Source organism: Oryx dammah, unplaced genomic scaffold (genome assembly GCF_014754425.2).
Source record: "Oryx dammah isolate SB20612 unplaced genomic scaffold, SCBI_Odam_1.1 HiC_scaffold_26, whole genome shotgun sequence".
Lineage (NCBI taxonomy): Eukaryota > Metazoa > Chordata > Mammalia > Artiodactyla > Bovidae > Oryx > Oryx dammah.
Genome location: NW_024070210.1, coordinates 49,757,994 through 49,775,556, shown reverse-complemented (window position 1 = coordinate 49,775,556; position 17,563 = coordinate 49,757,994). Strand labels below are relative to the sequence as shown.

At 45.6% G+C, this 17,563-nt stretch overlaps 1 protein-coding gene across 3 annotated transcripts in view; it reads right to left on the bottom strand.

Annotated features, from left to right (window-relative positions):
* The window catches only part of CGNL1 (cingulin like 1), a 172,423-nt gene extending 157,724 nt beyond the window's left edge, over positions 1–14,699 (bottom strand). The window contains exons 1-2 of one of the 3 annotated variants that reach the window (XM_040226611.1): positions 14,622–14,637; positions 11,438–11,505 (exon numbers count right to left, since the gene is read on the bottom strand). The gene's annotated coding sequence lies outside the window, so the exon portion shown is untranslated. Of the gene's footprint in view, positions 1–11,437; positions 12,459–14,621 lie in introns of those variants that run through there. The other 2 variants (XM_040226609.1, XM_040226610.1) reach the window with 2 other exon arrangements.
* Positions 14,700–17,563: the final 2,864 nt, after the last annotated feature.

Genomic DNA, 17,563 nt, shown 5'->3' with positions numbered 1-17,563 from the left:
CCTGCTCCTTCAGAAGAGTAGACGCTGTCACCCAGGGCCGTACGTTCTCAGTGCCTTAGAGTCAGACCTGACTCTGCTAGGCTGGGACAGTCACCAGGGTGTGGAAGGACAGCCCCAGACTGGAACCTGGATGACCTAGTTCAGATCTGCTGCTTATGAGCTGGCTGGCTGCAGAGAAGTCACCCAACCTCCCATTCCACATTCTTTGAATGAAAAAGGCTGACTCCTGAAACTAAGGCCCAGGGTCCTTATTAGGATAAGATGCGGACAGGCGTGTGAAGGTGATAGACCGTCACAGACTATTAGAGGTAGGAGTGAGGCTGATCCCCACAGATCCATGCTGAGAGGGGGCCAGGCCAAGGGCAGGCGGATTGCCTGTCTCCAGCCCTTTCTGTTCTCCCTGTCACTCCTGCCATCACTGTGGGCAGCCTATCAAGTCAGGACTAATAACCAGAAGAAAACCAAGCCAACCACTTCCACTCCTCCCGCAGATAAGCTGACCTCCCAGGAGCAGCATCACAGGCAGTGAATGAGAGGTGACGTTCAGACAAGAGTCAGTGCGTGCCAGGGTCACTTACAATGATTACTAAGGCTCAGACTGGCACCTGGGCAAAACATGTATGATTCTGAGCAAACTTCCAAAAGGTTAGTTTGGCCCACGCTTTTCTCATCCCTCTCATGCGCTCCTGAGCACTATAATGGATTCAATCACTGCTTTCTGCACTCCACTCCCCTATATGATGGCATCATATGTCCCCCTTCTACACCACGTGACTTTGCAGTACTTCCCATGAGAATGGCCTGAGTATACTTCCCCACTGCACTGATGTTGGGCTTGGCCATGTGATGTGTGTTGACTAATGGTTATGAGCCAAAGCCTTAAGAGGCATCATGTATTTCCACCTGCCCTCTTAGGCTACTGCCATTTGCCATAAGGTGAGCATGCCCTAGGCCCCAGAATAATAAGCACATGTGGAACAGACTCAAAGCCAAATGATCAACTAAGTAGAAAAATAAATCCCTATGGTTGTAAGGCACTGAGATCAGGGATTGTTCATTATGCAGCAACATCATATAGTAACCTAATACAAACATCTTAAGAGCAAAAATAAACTGTGGAAAATTCTGAAAGAGATGTGAATACCAGACCACCTGACTTGCCTCTTGAGAAATCTGTATGCAGGTCAGGAAGCAACAGTTAGAACTGGACATGGAACAACAGACTGGTTCCAAATAGGAAAAGGAGTATGTCAAGGCTGTATATTGTCACCCTGCTCATTTAACTTATATGCAGAGTACATCATGAGAAACGCTGGACTGGAAAAAACACAAGCTGGAATCAAGATTGCCAGGAGAAATATCAATAACCTCAGATATGCAGATGACACCACCCTTATGGCAGAAAGTGAAGAGGAGCTAAAAAGCCTCTTGATGAAAGTGAAAGAGGAGAGCGAAAAAGTTGGCTTAAAGCTCAACATTCAGAAAACGAAGATCATGGCATCTGGTCCCATCACTTCATGGGAAATAAATGGGGAAACAGTAGAAACAGTGTCAGACTTTATTTTGGGGGGCTCCAAAATCACTGCAGATAGTGACTGCAGCCATGAAATTAAAAGACGCTTACTCCTTGGAAGGAAAGTTATGACCAACCTAGATAGTATATTCAAAAGCAGAGACATTACTCTGCCAACTAAGGTCCGTCTAGTCAAGGCTATGGTTTTTCCTGTGGTCATGTATGGATGTGAGAGTTGGACTGTGAAGAAGGCTGAGCGCCGAAGAATTGATGCTTTTGAAGTGTGGTATTGGAGAAGACTCTTGAGAGTCCCTTGGACTGCAAGGAGATCCAACCAGTCCATTCTGAAAGAGATCAGCCCTGGGATTTCTTTGGAAGGAATGATGCTAAAGCTGAAACTCCAGTACTTTGGCCACTTCATGCGAAGAGTTGACTCATTGGAAAAGACTCTGATGCTGGGAGGGATTGGGGGCAGGAGGAGAAGGGGACAACAGAGGATGAGATGGCTGGATGGCATCACGGACTCGATGTACGTTGAGTCTGAGTGAACTCCGGGAGATGGTGATGGACAGGGAGGCCTGGCGTGCTGCGATTCACCGGGTCGCAAAGAGTCGGACACGACTGAGCAAATGAACTGAACTGAACTGAGTGGTAAGTTTGCCTGGCACCAAGTAATCAAGCAATAATAAAATACTGGCGCTTATTTTAAGGAGATTTTAATTCATTCATCATTCATACATGTACAAAGAACTCCTACACGTAAGGCACCACAGTAGCGCCACAGGAAGCTGAGCATAATGAAAAATATGAAGTAATCATTCCAGAAGCATCTTTTCAGTCTAGCAAATCCCCAAGCCTCCTTAATTCTACTGGAGGAGAGCAGTCCATGCTGACAAAGCTTCTGTTCACTTCATTTGTTCATTCATTCACTGCCCTGGGTCAAATCACAGAAGGGATGAAATTCAGCATCTACGCATTTAAGGATCTGATTCTCATACTTATTAATGGTGAAATCTACTTCCTTCTACAAATGTATTCTTAAAGAAAGAAACTAGAAACTTGTTTCTAGTTTACAAACTTGTTTGTTTTTAATGAACTCCTTTGTTCTATTAATCTTCATTTATTCACTCAACATATGTTTACTGAGCATATAGTTCTTATGGTAGATTCTTATGGAGATTCTTATGATTCTCCAGGCAGATGAAAGGTACCTGTGCTAGGAAGCAACGCACACAATTCCTAGCCCCAGCCCCTGGCTGCCCAGGTGCACCACTGACCACAAAAGATTTATTTAAAATTATGTTTGACAGCTCCATGTAGTATCTAAAAAAAATTTTTTAATAAAAATAAAAAAAATTCCTATAGTTTTTAATTCCTATAGTTTAACTCCAGTGCCTTCTTTCAATTTTACTTTTAAAAGAATTCTAGGGATTTTCCTGGCAATCCAGTGGTTAAGACTTCACCTTCTATTCCAGGGGTGCAGGACTGATCTCTGGTCAGGGAGATAAGATCCCACATGCCTCGCAGCCAAAAACATAAAAAACAATAGAAGCAATACTGCAACAAATTCAATAAAGACTTTAAAAGATAATAGACAGACAGAAGAATTCCACCCAACTTGTAAATGTGGTGATTTCACCATCTTGCCTCTCCTTTTATCAAGGAGGACAGAGAAGATGTGTTTTCAATCGTACTCCTCCTCATATTGACCACCACACACAGAGGTGTGGGAGACTCACATTTAATAACCTTTGGCATGAAGTCTTCAAAGGTCTTTGGGAAATCTAAATAAATTACATCCACTGGTTTGCCCTTCTTCCCACATTTATTTTCTCCCTCAAAGAATGTAACAGGTTCATCAAGCATGATTTCCCCATCCGCACATCATGTTTTTTGGAAGGGTCCTGTGATCTCACCCTCTCCCATGGATTGCACAAGCCTGCTGGGCATGGAGGTGAATTAGCTCTGAAAATAAGGAGCATTCCCCAATTCTAAGTGGAAGTCACAAAAGGGAAGCATCAGAGTAATAAGACCATACACGCATATCCCTCTCTATGCAGACCTGTTCCAAGTACTCTATACAGATTCACTCATACAAAGTAGAACCCCAGAGGCATGAGTGGACCTGGGCAGTCCAGGGCTAGAGTTCAGGCCCTGCAGCTTCTGCAAATCCCAATATGTGCCAGGCACTCTGGGCTTCCCTACCAGCCTGTCCTCAGCCAGCTCGATGAGGATCCTCAGGAAAGAAGCAGAGAGGGAAGGCCATCCTAGAGACGTCCTTTATTTCAGGACACAGCTTTTCCCTGGATACTCTGGGATAAATTCTAGTGTTTCCCACAAAAGGAGCTTATAAGCATTCCCTAAAGCTGCTAACATCCTGCTTCCTCTAGGCAAGGGCTGCTCACCGCTCCAGAAACAAAGCAAAAAGGAGAGCCTCCTCAGTAGTGAAGGGCCACAGCCACAACCCAAGAATGCTCTGAAGCTTGGCTGGAGGCCTTGCCTGAAGGGCCCGGCATCTCAGAGCTCTGAGCTGCTCTCCTAAATGCTTCAATCTGTTCTCTGAAGCCCCCACCCTGCTACTAAGCTCAGAAGTGCAGGAAAGGTGGGGGGTTGGTGGGGGGCAGGCGCTGACACACCGTCTCCCTTCCCTCTAGTCTCTCTCCAGGAGCTAGTTTTACATCTCTATGGGGCTTCGGGCTTCTCTGAAATCTTCCATCTTGGGTGGCTGAACGGGTGGGGGAGGAGAGAATCCAGATTGTCTGGGTCAATGACACGCTACAAATCTGGCCCAGGGCCGCCACCTGGAAATCTAAAGCGAAGGATATTATTAAAGTCACAGGTTAAGGATCCCTCACTCCACAGCTCCTCATTTAGAAGCCTGCAGTGGCATTAAATGTAAACACTTCCCCAGAAAGCTTTAAAACAGAGGGAGGTTTTTATTAAACGACTTAATTGAGGGCCACTTCTCATGTGGAAAGCTTTTTACTGGGAGGAAGAAAAAGGCCTGGTGGGTGTTTTCCAAGACACTTGTTTTTTTTTAATCTGCCATGTTGTACTGGGGAAATGAAGCACCACTCGGGGCAGGTCTGTGCCCTGGCTGCTAATTCTTCAGCAGAATTAAAAAATAATAAGACCTAGTCCCCAGCAGCATGGAGAACCCAGCATGACAGTGTTAATTCCAAAATTCATTTCAAGGGTCATTAGAATCACCGGACAGAAAAAGTAGTTACATTAAGGCTGGCCAAAAGGACCCGAATTAATTAAGAAAGATATTCTAAAACTTGAAATTAGGACATGATGTGGTAGAACAGGTCTAATGAAACTGAGGCTTGGGTTACTCTACACAGACACCAAATAAAAGGAATGAAGAGTTGAGGCTCACTGCGGTGCATAGATGGACCCGGAAAACATGATGCTGAGGGAAAGAAGCCAGGGCAAAAAGGCCCCATGTTGCGTGATTCTATTTAAGATAGCCAGGTAGACTGGTGGTGCCTGGGCCTGCGGGGAGATAGGAACATGAAATGACAGCTTAATGGGTACAGGGTTTCCCTCTCGGGTGATGAAAAAGCCCTGGAATTAGTGGCTGCACAATGCTGTGAATGTACTTAATGTCATGGACCTGAACACTTTTAACTGGCTAAAATGGTCAATTATACACTGTATAAGTTTTACCATAACAAAATAGAAAATAACAGGAATTACAGAAGAATCTTCTTTCAGCTCCTAACCCAGGAGCAATCACTTCCTCACCTGAGTGCAAATATACAAGCAAAGTAATAAATAAAATTATTTTACTAATAACTCATTTTTTGAGCTGAAATTCCCAAGTACACTAAGCACTTCTGAAGACTACATCACTTCCCCCACCCTGGTCTTCAGGTAGGTGGTGTTATCATTAGCCTGACGCTACAGGTAAGGAAACCGAAGCATAAGAAGGTCCAGGAGCTGGCCCCAGGGTCAGCAGGCAAACAGGGGAAAAGCCAAAGGAGGAACCCAGAGGGAGCACAGCAGGGAGCTTACACCCAAACTCAGAGTCAGAATCATACACTCTTGCCACCAGAATGCTTTCTGGGCCTGGTTTCCCACTTTGCCCACAACACAGACATCCCTTAGCTGTTGAGCCCTAATCCCTTTTCAGTGGCATTTCCTAAGTGACTACTTATGCACCAAGTTCTCTGGAAAAACCACATTCAAAGTCACATGTCTGTAGAACTACTTCACTTGGACAGAGTTATCTTCATGTATTCTGATTTATTGTCTTAGTCCTTGGAACAACGCGGTAAAACAGAAGGGCAATGCAATTGCCTGTCCTTTCCTGGGGAGAAAAGCAAGCTGCCGAGGGTCTGTAGTTGACCTCAGGCCACACAGTGGGTGTAGGCGCCCAGCTTCTGTTCCGTGCCCCACGCTGTTGTCTTCCTAAGGAGCCAGGTTCAACTACTCTGAGACTTTCAGGGATTTTTTTTTTAAGCATATAAGTTATGTATATGTAAATCTATATTTATATGTAAATAGATGCACGCAATTACAAATGAAGTTAAGGAGCAGTTTAATGGAGAGAAAAGCAGCTCTTCCTACACTTCAGGGGCACCTGTTGGGTAACCCAGAAGCACCCACAAAAAGTTGAATTCCATTCCCTCCACTCCTCTTAAGAAAGCAGGACTCTTTGCCTCTGGTCAACAGCTCTCTTTGATAACAGACGTTAAAAGCTACCACTGGGGTTTAGAGATGCCACCCTGCCAGGGCTCTCAGCCTGCCACCACTGACTTTTGGGGCTGGATAAGTCTTTATGGGGCTTCCCTGGTGGCTCAGATGGTAAAGAATCCACTTGCAATGCAGGAGACCAGGGTTCGAGACCTGGGTTGGGAAGATCTGCTGGAGAAGGAAATAGCAACCCACTCCAGTATTCTTGCTTGGAGAATTCCATGGACAGGGGAGCCTGATGGGCTACAGTCCATAGGGTTGGAAAGAGTCAAGCACAACTGACAACTAACACACAAGTATTTACTGGGGGGTCATCCTGTGCATTGTAAGGAATTTAGCAGCATCCCTGGCTTCTACCTGCTAGACGCCAGTAGCCACCACTACCCCCAGGTCATGACAACCAGGATGTCTCTAGATACTGCCAAATGCATCTGAGAGCCACTGCACTATGTCAGAGAGACGTGGCCCTCACAGCTCTACAAGGTAAGAGCTATATGCCCATCTTAGATGAGGTAACAGCCCTGAAATGGACGAGGAACCTGCCCAGAACACCACACTCCTTGTGAGGGATAATGTGACTTCCAAGTCAAGCAGGTGAAACACCCCCTACACTCTCACCCTACAGTAGGGAGACAGAATGGGAAGACCAGAGGTGGATCTATCTTCTATCAGCTTGTGTATTAAAAATACTAAAACTATGCTTTGCCCTAAGAAGATGGACATGGACTAGAACGCTCCCAGGGTTTGATTCTCAGCTCCAAAGAAAATACACTTCTGCTTCCAAGAACAGTCTCAGCAATGCCTGGAAGGTTGAAGGGCATCCTTGACTCACAAAGTAATCTGCATGGGGGTAGGCATGCCCTTTGAATAATAAATGCTTTAAGCATGAACACAAACAGCATATCTCTGATCATGAGAGCCTGAAATACTTTTAAAATATGCTTTTATCAAGAATTCCCCGATTATTTTGGTGAAACAGCCGCCCCTCCACATTCTCACTCTTCTTAGCACTCATCTGTATTTCTGCTTAGAAACCACTGATACTGGTAGAGAGACATGAAATACAAGATATCACGTTTCAATGGGCTGAGTGACATCCATCCTTCCTCCTACAAAACTTGATCGAGCATCTATTTCCTGCTAGACACAGGGATGCAAGGTCAGTCAAGAGATCCCTCCTCTTTGCAGGTTGGTTTACAGGGTTTTTTGGGGGGCAGGAGGGTGCTTCCTCCAACATGTTGGCAAAGGGCACTGACCATGTTCTAATTGCTGAGATAAAGGTATTTGCAAGCAGTCAACAGTCTGTGAAGAAATGAATGAGCGGTGAATTGAGGGGATGGATGAAGAGGCCGTGCAGTAACCAAAGAAGCACAGCTGAGGGCCAGGAGAGTTTGAACCCTTGATCCAACCACTTGGCAGGTGCACAAATCTCACAAGTGACCCAATTTCTCATGGCCTCTCTTCCCTCACCTGTAAAGTGGGTTTATGATAGCATCCATCCCACAGAGTTGTTAGGTTGAACACTCAGACAGGGATGGAGGTAGAGGCTCTAGAAGCATTTGCTATTATTATGCAAATCACTGATTTGGGCAGTCCTCCTGAGAAGTCCGGGCTTCCCAGGTGGCACAGTGGTAAAGAACCCACCTGCAATGCAGAAGGAAAAAACTCAGATTTGGTCCCTGTGTCAGGAAGATCCCCTGGAGGAAGGAGGAAATGGCAACCCACTCCAGTGTTCTTGCCTGGAGAATCCCAGGGACGGGGGAGCCTGGTGGGCTGCCATCTCTGTGGGGTCGCACAGAGTCAGACACGACTGAAGCGACTTAGCAGCAGCAGCTGCCTCACATCCAGGACACTGGGCTCACTGCAGTTATCCATATCCTTAGCAAGAGGTGGTGGTACCCTGAGCAGACCATACCTGACGAACTAGGTAACTAGTGGCTCCAATCCTCCCCTCTTCCCTACTTCCTCTCTCCCTCTAACCTTACACTTCCTTCCACCACCACCACCCCCACCAAAAAAAAAAAAACAGCTTACAGGTGGCTCAGGGCAATGCAGACAAGTTAGGGCTGAGCTGGTCTGACTACAAATGGGACAAAGGTGCTCAAATCCCAGTCCTTAAGTTCACAAGTCAGAAAAAGATCTTAAATTTGGTAAATCCAGCCAGCCCTTTGCAAACTGCTGCTGCTGCTAAGTCACTTCAGTCGTGTCCGACTCTGTGCGACCCCATAGACAGCAGCCCACCAGGCTCCCCCATTCCTGGGATTCTCCAGGCAAGAAAACTGGAGTGGATTGCTATTTCCTTCTCCAACCTTTGCAAACTCCTCTCTCTTATCTCCTTCCTTCCATTCTTTCTCTATCAGTTCCTCTCCGACTCCGAAAGCTTTTACTGTAATCACCACTCTCAGTAAACTTTCCAGGTTTTTGATATTTGACTAGGGCAAGGAGAGAGGCTAATCAACTTCTCAGTTGCTGCTGTGGAATTCTGAGTAAGTCACTGTTTTAATAAGGAGGATAAAAATCTCATAGGCAAATAGTGGAGAAGCTTTTTTTTTTTTTTTTACAAAAAGCTATCTGTAATACAGCTAAAACAAAGCTCAAGGATATGGATTAGTTCATAGGATATCCTAGAACCTCTTTATAACTTTGATAACTGGACCATTTCTTTTCCCTCTGAAATAAAATAAAAATAGGGCAGCCGTTATAGAGGCTCAAACTCTTGAACTGGAATCTGCAAACGCCAGACCTCACCAGGTCTCTCACCTGGAAAAAAATGGGACCAACAACACAAACATTGCTGGATCTGTGGAAGGAGTATTAGTCTCAGGGGTCCTCTTCCCTGAACGGACTCCAATCTGCAAGGGAAAACAGACTGCCTGTTTGACAGGCAGCAAAATTCGGGGCAAGAAAGTCAGGGGGGATCAGAGGTAAAACTCAAAAGAATGACTGAAGCCAAATCTAGAAAATCTGAATCATTTTGCCTCAGTCCTCTGGAAAAAGAGATAAGAGTGAAAAAATATTAATAATAAAGGAGCTTTACAGATTCAAGAAAACTACAGAGTAACAGGTTGAGCCGTTAGGTACTCCAAAGGCAAGCAGAAAGTCCTGTAACTGGGCAGCAAGGGATAGAATCTGCCCTATAAACAAGAGGCTACGGGCAGGCTGGCTGGAATATTCCACCTTCACAACTAATGCTCCGTGCTCTAATCCTAAACACTAACTCCAAGACGACCCTCTCTACTGAACCAATCCTTCTTAGGGTGAAATATAAAGGTAAAGCCCACTGTAGTAATGGACACTCACACAGTAACCCTGTTTTCAACTCACCTTTTCTGATTATAGCTCCATGCACCTCTAAAACCTTCTCACCTATAATTTTAAAAGCTTGAGGTAATTACAATGCAGCAAAGTTTTGTTTTTGTTGAGAGTACCACATAAACAGGAATTGAATGTCCACAGCTTCATTTTGCTTCAGGATGTTCAACACTGAATTTTGTTTTTAATCTCTTACGTAACAACCAATTATATCCAGAAATTCAAAGGTTTGCAGAACTTGAAGAAATGTGGAGACGATGTCCCTCTAACCCAGGATTTGGGATCCATTCAGAGCCTTTCTAAACAGCCTAATCTATCCTCTCCATTTAAAAAGCCAGAAAAAATAGGATTTCATAAAATTTCCCTTGAGATGACGAGACCACAGTGATCTTGAGTCTAATATTACACATCGTCTCGTAAAGGAAAACAGTAAATCAATCCAGATCTAAGGGGACTGTGGTGTTAGAAAAACAAAGCACAGGAAACATAATTTCTCAGTCAGTTCTGCTTCAGAGGCACAAGGAGCAGTGGAAAGGCTCAGCTTTGAATTCAGGCAGACTGGGTGCTCTCAAATCTCAGCTCTACCATGTCTTCCAAGCATCTTAGCTTCCCGGGATCTTTTTGGGCCTCAGGTTCCTCATCTGTAAAATGAGGTTGCTGCCACCTCCCTCTCGGGAACATATGGGTTTTAGAGACAGAGCCCAAGGGCTCAGCTGGCTACCTGACATGTGAGAGGCAGAGAGTCAACAAATGTGACTCCTCTTCAACCCTGGGGTTATTAACCCTGTGGGTCAGCAGTTTGGAAATCACTTTCCCAAAGGGAACACTGTGAAGTCATTTCCTGTCCGTCCCAGGAAATAGGAGCTAAAGGAACAAGAGCATGATAAAGAACCAACCTCCACAGGCTGGCCAGAGCCATAGACAAGAAGCAAACCACCTGCTCACAAAGTACCAGATTGGCCAAAAAGTTCCTTCGAGTTTTTCTGTAATACCTTACAATGGCTGCTGTACACTCCTCCCAGCTCTGTGCACAGAAGGCCTCTACTCACTAAGCTTAGGCTGCCAGTCACCAACACCCCAAAAATGGACCCAGTAAATGGACCCAGTAACATTCTCCGCCAGCTTCACCACCCCAGATCATGTCCCCACACTGCTTAACTAAGTAGTCCTTAAGCAAGTCTTATCCACCAGAATCATGCCTTCCTCTTTTCTCACTTCCCCTTGGCATGACCTGTGTACAAACCCTTCCCTCTCGTCCATCAGAAAAGTATCTGAAATCGGGTAAACTTGACATAGGGACTTAACATAACTGAAACCTAAGAAAAACTTTTCTTGTGCCTGCTGTGCTAATGAATTGAGAAGGCATCTATCTATCCAGGTGTTGTCAGCCAGGTGGTACCCAGCTGCCCCCAAAGTTCTTCACACTCATCGTGAGGGTAAGAGTTCCCAGCTCACTATCAACCCTGGTTTACATCTCCACCAGATTTCAAGCTCCATAAGTCATGGACTGTACCCTGTTTACCTAGCACCCAGCAAGCACTACAGAGCTATGCCAAGAGTGGGGACTTTATAAGAACTAAATTTGTAAAAAGAGTGAATAAAGCAATGAAACAAAAACCAAAATTTGATATGAAATTTAAGATGAAGCTCTCTCTTCCCCAGGGATATTGGTTTAGGAACAGAAGACAGTGACTAAGAAGAAAGGGAAAGGGGAGTTGGACTGGGATGATTGACTGAAAATTCCAATAAACTTCCCCTATGTGAAAACCAGAAATCCTGGTGCTGGTCCCATCAAATCCCCTTTTTATTTTTTTTCCACTTTCAGGATTTTCATGCCATAATTTGTTTCTTGATAACAGCAATGTCACATGACAGAATAAAGTAAGTACTTAGACACTCAGGGGAAATTACCCAATTTTAAATTCCCCTTGAACTTTGTTTTTCTTCTCTGATGCCAACCTCTCAGCCAGTTCACTGCCCTTTAGTGCCAGGATCAGAGGAAGAAAAGAAAGAAAAAGCACAAAATCAGTTGAGTTTTTTTAAAAGCATCAATGGCATCTCTTAGATAAATGGGTTGGAGGAGGGGGGCATTGAGGAAGTTAAGGAGGCCGTTAAATTCTTTAACGACCTCCTACCCCATGGCACAAGCAAATTAAGTCCCTACTTGAAGGGAAAAGAAAAAAGAAGCTTAATAGGGCAGTCTATTCCTAACACAAATCAAAGATCACTCTTCCAAAATGACACATATCCTTTCTCTAAATAAAGAAGACCCTCACTGACTCTTTCTTCACTTACTTTCTTCTAATCTCTAGAATATTAGAGCTGCTACTCCAAAGGGAGAAATGTTTACATAAATTTGTTTAGGTCCATATTTACATATGCTTTTTCTTTTTTTTCCAGAATGTACCATTATAGTCAGTTTATGGCTGTTCAGGTGCAATTTTTCAGAGACTAAGAGTGCAACAGTATCCTCAAATGAACATCCCCACCCCCCAAATGGAGACAAGATTAGTAAATTAAACCAGTCAATAACATGGCTTCATTTTGTTGGCCTGGTCCAAAAAAAAAAATTCAACAGTAGGAAAACACTTTCCATATGGTCTTTTTCCCCCAAAGGTTGAAGTTTCGGGTCAGGGGCCACCCTGTGAGACTATGCACTCCACATAACCTCTATCCTCAAGACAAGACAATTAAGCCGGCTGCCACAGCATCCCCACTTGCAGCAATTGAACAGTGATAGGAGCAGAGACAGGAGCAGAGCATGGTGGTGGAAGAAGGTGGGAAAAAGAGTAAAAACAATGCTACAGTTTGTATTTTTCAAAATGAATGCTCTTTTGACTCAATTAGGAAACTAGAAACGAACACAAACTTTCCCCCAACTCTGGAGGGCATTATCTTAAAAGGATGTCACACCACTACAAATACAAATGTAATATAGAGGGACAGTGCCTAAGAAAAAATAAAATAAAATCCACTGGTCTGTGGCCAGGTAGCAGAAAGGTGGGAATCTCATACAAACATCATACTTAGGTACCACAGTAAATTAACCAAGATCACAGGAGACAGTCACAATAACAAACACACTTTAAGAAAACATATGGGGCTTCCCTGGTGGTCCAGTGGCTAAGACTCGGTGCCCCCAATTCAGGAGACCTGGGTTCAGTCCCTGGTAAGGGAACTAGATCCCACATGCCACAACTAAGAGTCCCCGTGCTGCAGCTAAAACTTGGTGAAGCCAAATAAATAAATATTAAAAAAGAAAACATATGATCAAATTCAGTCAACGTATACATACATTCAATATTTCCTTAGTCCTATTTCCCTATCATTTTAACAATCATTCGACAAGTGGTGAAGGTCTCACCTCAGATGTATCATGCTACTGTAGGCACCAATTTCCTAACTCAGATATTATTCTATCAACAAGAAATAATACACTGTGTTATTACTTATATCTGCTGGGCTTAATCACATACTGGGAATAAGCCCAATCTACACAATGAAGCCTAACACACATATTAACACCATGTCAACTGCAAAATACGGATCTTGTGTTCTTAAAAGATTTCCCCACATTTATGTAGAATCATTATCTGTGCCAGAGTATCTCCAAAAGCTGACAGATTCTTAAATTATGTTTCTTCCTTTTAATCTGAAATCCTTTCCAAACAGGACAAGTCAAACTATCATTTAGTTTCCCTGAATAAAACAACCCTACTGACTCTTGCAAGGACTTCATGACTTTAATCCCTACGCTCCCATCTCCTTGGCAGAAAGTGCACTAACAGTATTTTCTGTTAACAGAGGGGCAGAAGCAAAGGGAACTCCAGAAAAAGGCACCATCTGCAGTTTAAAGTCGGAAAGCACCAACCCACAGACTCTTCAGGTAGAGGGATGGTTTACAGAAGACGGAATCAAGAGCAGCTGAGAAGACCTCCTCTAGTAGTGCAAGGAGAAGGCAATGGCACCCCACTCCAGTACTCTTGCCTGGAAAATCCCATGGACGGAGGAGCCTGGTAGGCTGCAGACCATGGGGTCGCTAAGAGTCGGACACGACTGAGCGACTTTACTTTGACTTTTCACTTTCATGCATTGGAGAAGGAAATGGCAACCCACTCCAGTGTTCTTGCCTAGCGAATCCTAGGGACGGGGGAGTCTGGTGGGCTGCAGTCTATGCGGTCGCACAGAGCCGGACACGACTGAAGCGACTTAGCAGCAGCAGTAGTAGTGCAAAAAGCACGCCCCCAAAGCACATTAGAATCACCTGGCGTTTAAACGCCATTGTTCAGGCTGCGCCCCAGCTCAGGATCTCTAGAGGTGGGAGGGAGGCACCGCAGTTTTTCAAAACTCTCCAGATGTGCAGCCAACTTTGAGAACCAATACCCTAAAGCATTCCCAACGTGTTTTGAACAGTGCGTTGCGAGCAGCGTTGGAAAGGTACGGCAGCCTTGGGGTGAAGGGGTATACACCGAGTAAATATACAAAGGTTTTAAAATCCTGTGTAACTAACTCTAGCATGACAGCCAAGCACCTGTGAAGAGGCCAAACAGTGATGCAACTTGGAAAAGTCCCTTGGAAAGCTAGGATATGTGCTGTACGCGAGGCGGGGGCTTTCAGGACGACCTGCCTGGACCGGGAACGCCGGGGAGACGGAGACGCCCACCCGCCCTTTCTTTTCGAGGGATGGTTGGGACCAGCACGCCCCGAAATAAAGGAAAAACAGGGTCGGACAGGGACAGAGGTGCTCGTTTGGGTCCGGGAGGAATCCTAGCTCACTCGCAGCTGTCACTCAAGACCGAGGGTCGAGGCAGGGGGTGCTAAGGCTGCCAGGCTCCCTTCGCTGCACGGCGGTTCCGGAGGCCCTCCCTCGCCCGGGGCCCCAACGCGGGCCCCCCAGGAACCGGACCGTCTATGCCGCACGCCTCCCAGCCAGGCGCGCGCGCGGGAGCCTGGAGCGCACCTTCCAGCCCCATGGGAGACGCTGCACAAACTGCGCGGCGGGGGGCTCTGACGGCGGACTCGAGCCCCTCCGGGTCCCGCCGCCCACGGCGACACCTCGGCCCCTGATCCCCGCACCCGCTTTCGGCTCACTTACCGCTGCCTACCAGGTCCCGCTCCCGCCTCCTCCAGCAGAGCCCAGCTCGAGTGCAGAGTCCGCGGCGCCGCCTAGAGGCCGGGCGAGCCCGGGCCCCGCCCCACACGCCTGCCCGCCCCCGGGGAGGAGGGGCCGGCGCCCCCTTGCCCCATTCCGGGCCGGCCCGCCCCGCCCTCTGCAGCCGCCTGGCGCGCCCTCCCGGCCCTCCTGGTTCCCCTTGAGCCGCCCGGGCCCTCGGGACACGTCTCCCTGCACCCCGACACCGCCCCTCCTCGGCTCGGCCCGGGACGCGCCCGCCCCTCCGCCAGCACCTCTTCCCCACCCCACCCCACCCCGTCGGGCCTCACACTCCTCTCCAGCAACGCTTCCTCCTCACCCTTCCCCAGATCGGAATGTCCCCCTGCCTCCACTCCGCCTTCCCCCATACTTTTCGCCTTGAGCCTCGGCCATTCCAAATTCCTGGGAGCTCTGCCTGTTTCGCACCCCCGATTCCCCTTCTGTCCCTTGCCCACGGTCCCTTTTCTCCTTACCCTTCCAGGCAGCCTTTTTCTCCCCGACCTAGTCAGAAACTTGAGTGTATAACTTTTCTCCTACCACAACCAAATCTACAAGTATTTACTGAGCACCTATTAAGTCTAGAAATACTGATGGAGAGGTCGCCAAGAATAAATGCCCGTCCCTGTTAGAGAGGCCGGGAGCCCGAGGCCACACAGCTGACGGCAGTAGAACTGGGATTAGCAGTCAGATTTCTGGTGCATTGTTGAGGCCCGTTCCACGGGAAACTGCAGAATGACGCTAACCAGCTGTGGGAGTTTGAACAAAAAACGTTTTCTCATCTGTGAAATAGGAGGATACCCACTCCACCATGTTGTGAAGATTACCTAAGAAAACATATGGAATAAGCACACCACCTGTGCTTAATAAGTAATGTATGTTGGCATATGGAATGAAATAGACACTTTAAAATTCAATAAAATAATAAAAAAAACTTTAAAAGTAATAGTGAATGCAAGAAAACACTTGCAAATCATATCTGATAAGGAATCAACATAAAATATATAAAGAATTCATACAACTCTGTAGCAAAAATACAAACAATCTGATTTTAAATGGACAGAGAATCTGAATAGACATTTTTCCATAAAGATGTACAGATGGTCAACAGGTAGGTGAAAAGGTATTCAACATCACCAACCATCAGGGAAATGCAAATCAAAACCACAATGAGTTATCACCTCACATCTGTTCAGAATAGGTGTGAAAGGGATAAGAGATAACAAGTATAGGTGAGGATATGGGGATGAAAGTTGGTCCCACCACTATGGAAAACAGTATGAAGATTCCCCCTATATTAAAAATTGAACTACCATAAAATCCAACAATTCCACTTCTAGGTATTTATTCAAAGAAAATGAAAATGCTAACTTGAAAAGATTTATGTACCCCTCCTGTGGTCATGTATGGATGTGAGAGTTGGACTGTGAAGAAGGCGGAGTGCTGAAGAATTGATGCTTTTGAACTATGGTGTTCGAGAAGACTCTTGAGAGTCCCTTGGACTGCAAGGAGATCCAACCAGTCCATTCTAAAGGAGATCAACCCTGGGATTTCTTTGGAAGGAATGATGCTAAAGCTGAAACTCCAGTACTTTGGCCACCTCATGCAAAGAGCTGACTCATTGGAAAAGACTCTGATGCTGGGAGGGATTGGGGGCAGGAGGAGAAGGGGACGACCGAGAATGAGATGGCTGGATGGCGTCACGGACTCAATGGACATGAGTCTGAGTGAACTCCGGGAGATGGTGATGGACAGGGAGGCCTGGTGTGCTGCGATTCATGGGGTTGAAAAGAGTCAGACACGACTAAGCAACTGAACGGAACTGAACTGAACTGATGTCACTGTAGAATTATTTACAGTAGCCAAGCTGTGGAAGGAACCTGAATGTCCTTGATGGATGAATGGCTAAAGAAAATGTGATTTAAACATACAATGGCATATCATTCAACTGTAAAAAGAGAAGGAAATCCTGACATTTGCAACAACATGAATGGACTTTGAGGGCATTATGCTAAGTGAAATTAAGTCAGAGAAAAACAAGCACTGTATGATTTCTCTTATATGTGAATCTAAAAAACAAACTAAAAAGCAAGCTCATATATACAGAGAACAGATTGGTGGTTACTGGGTGGCAGAACTGACGGGTGGTTGAAAAGGATGAAGGGGGTGAAAGGAATAAAAAGTACAAACTTTCAGTCATAAAATAAGTCACGGGGTGTAATGTAGAGCATGATGACTATAGTTAACAATACTGGATTACATATTTGAGCGCCAAAGAACTGACGTTTTTGAACTGTGGTGTTGGAGAAGACTCTTGAGAGCCTCTTGGACTGCAAGGAGATCAAACCAGTCCATCCTAAAGGAAATCAACCCTGAGTATTCATTGGAAGGACTGATGCTGAAGCTCCAATACTTTGGCCACCTGATGCAAAGAGCAAACTCATTGGAAAAGACCCTGATGCTGGGAAAGACTGAAGGCAGGAGGAGAAGGGGATGACAGAGGACCAGATGGCATCACCGACTCAATGGACATGAGTTTGAGCAAGCTCTGGGAGATGGTAAAGGACAGGAAAGCCTAGCATGCTGCAGTCCATGGGGTCACAACATGAATGGGGTCACAAAGAGTCAGACATGAATGAGCAACTGAACAAAAACAGCATAGGTGAAAGCTGCTTAGAGATTAGATCCTAAAAGTTTTCATCACAAGGGAAAAAATCTTTTGTAACTAGATGTTAACTAGACTTATTCTGGTGACCGTTTTGCAATATATACAAATATCGAATCATTATATTGTACACCAGAAACTAATGAAGTGCCATAGGTCAATTATTCCTCAATAAATAAATAAATATTTAAAGTAATATTGAGGGGGTGGTAGGGAGATTTGG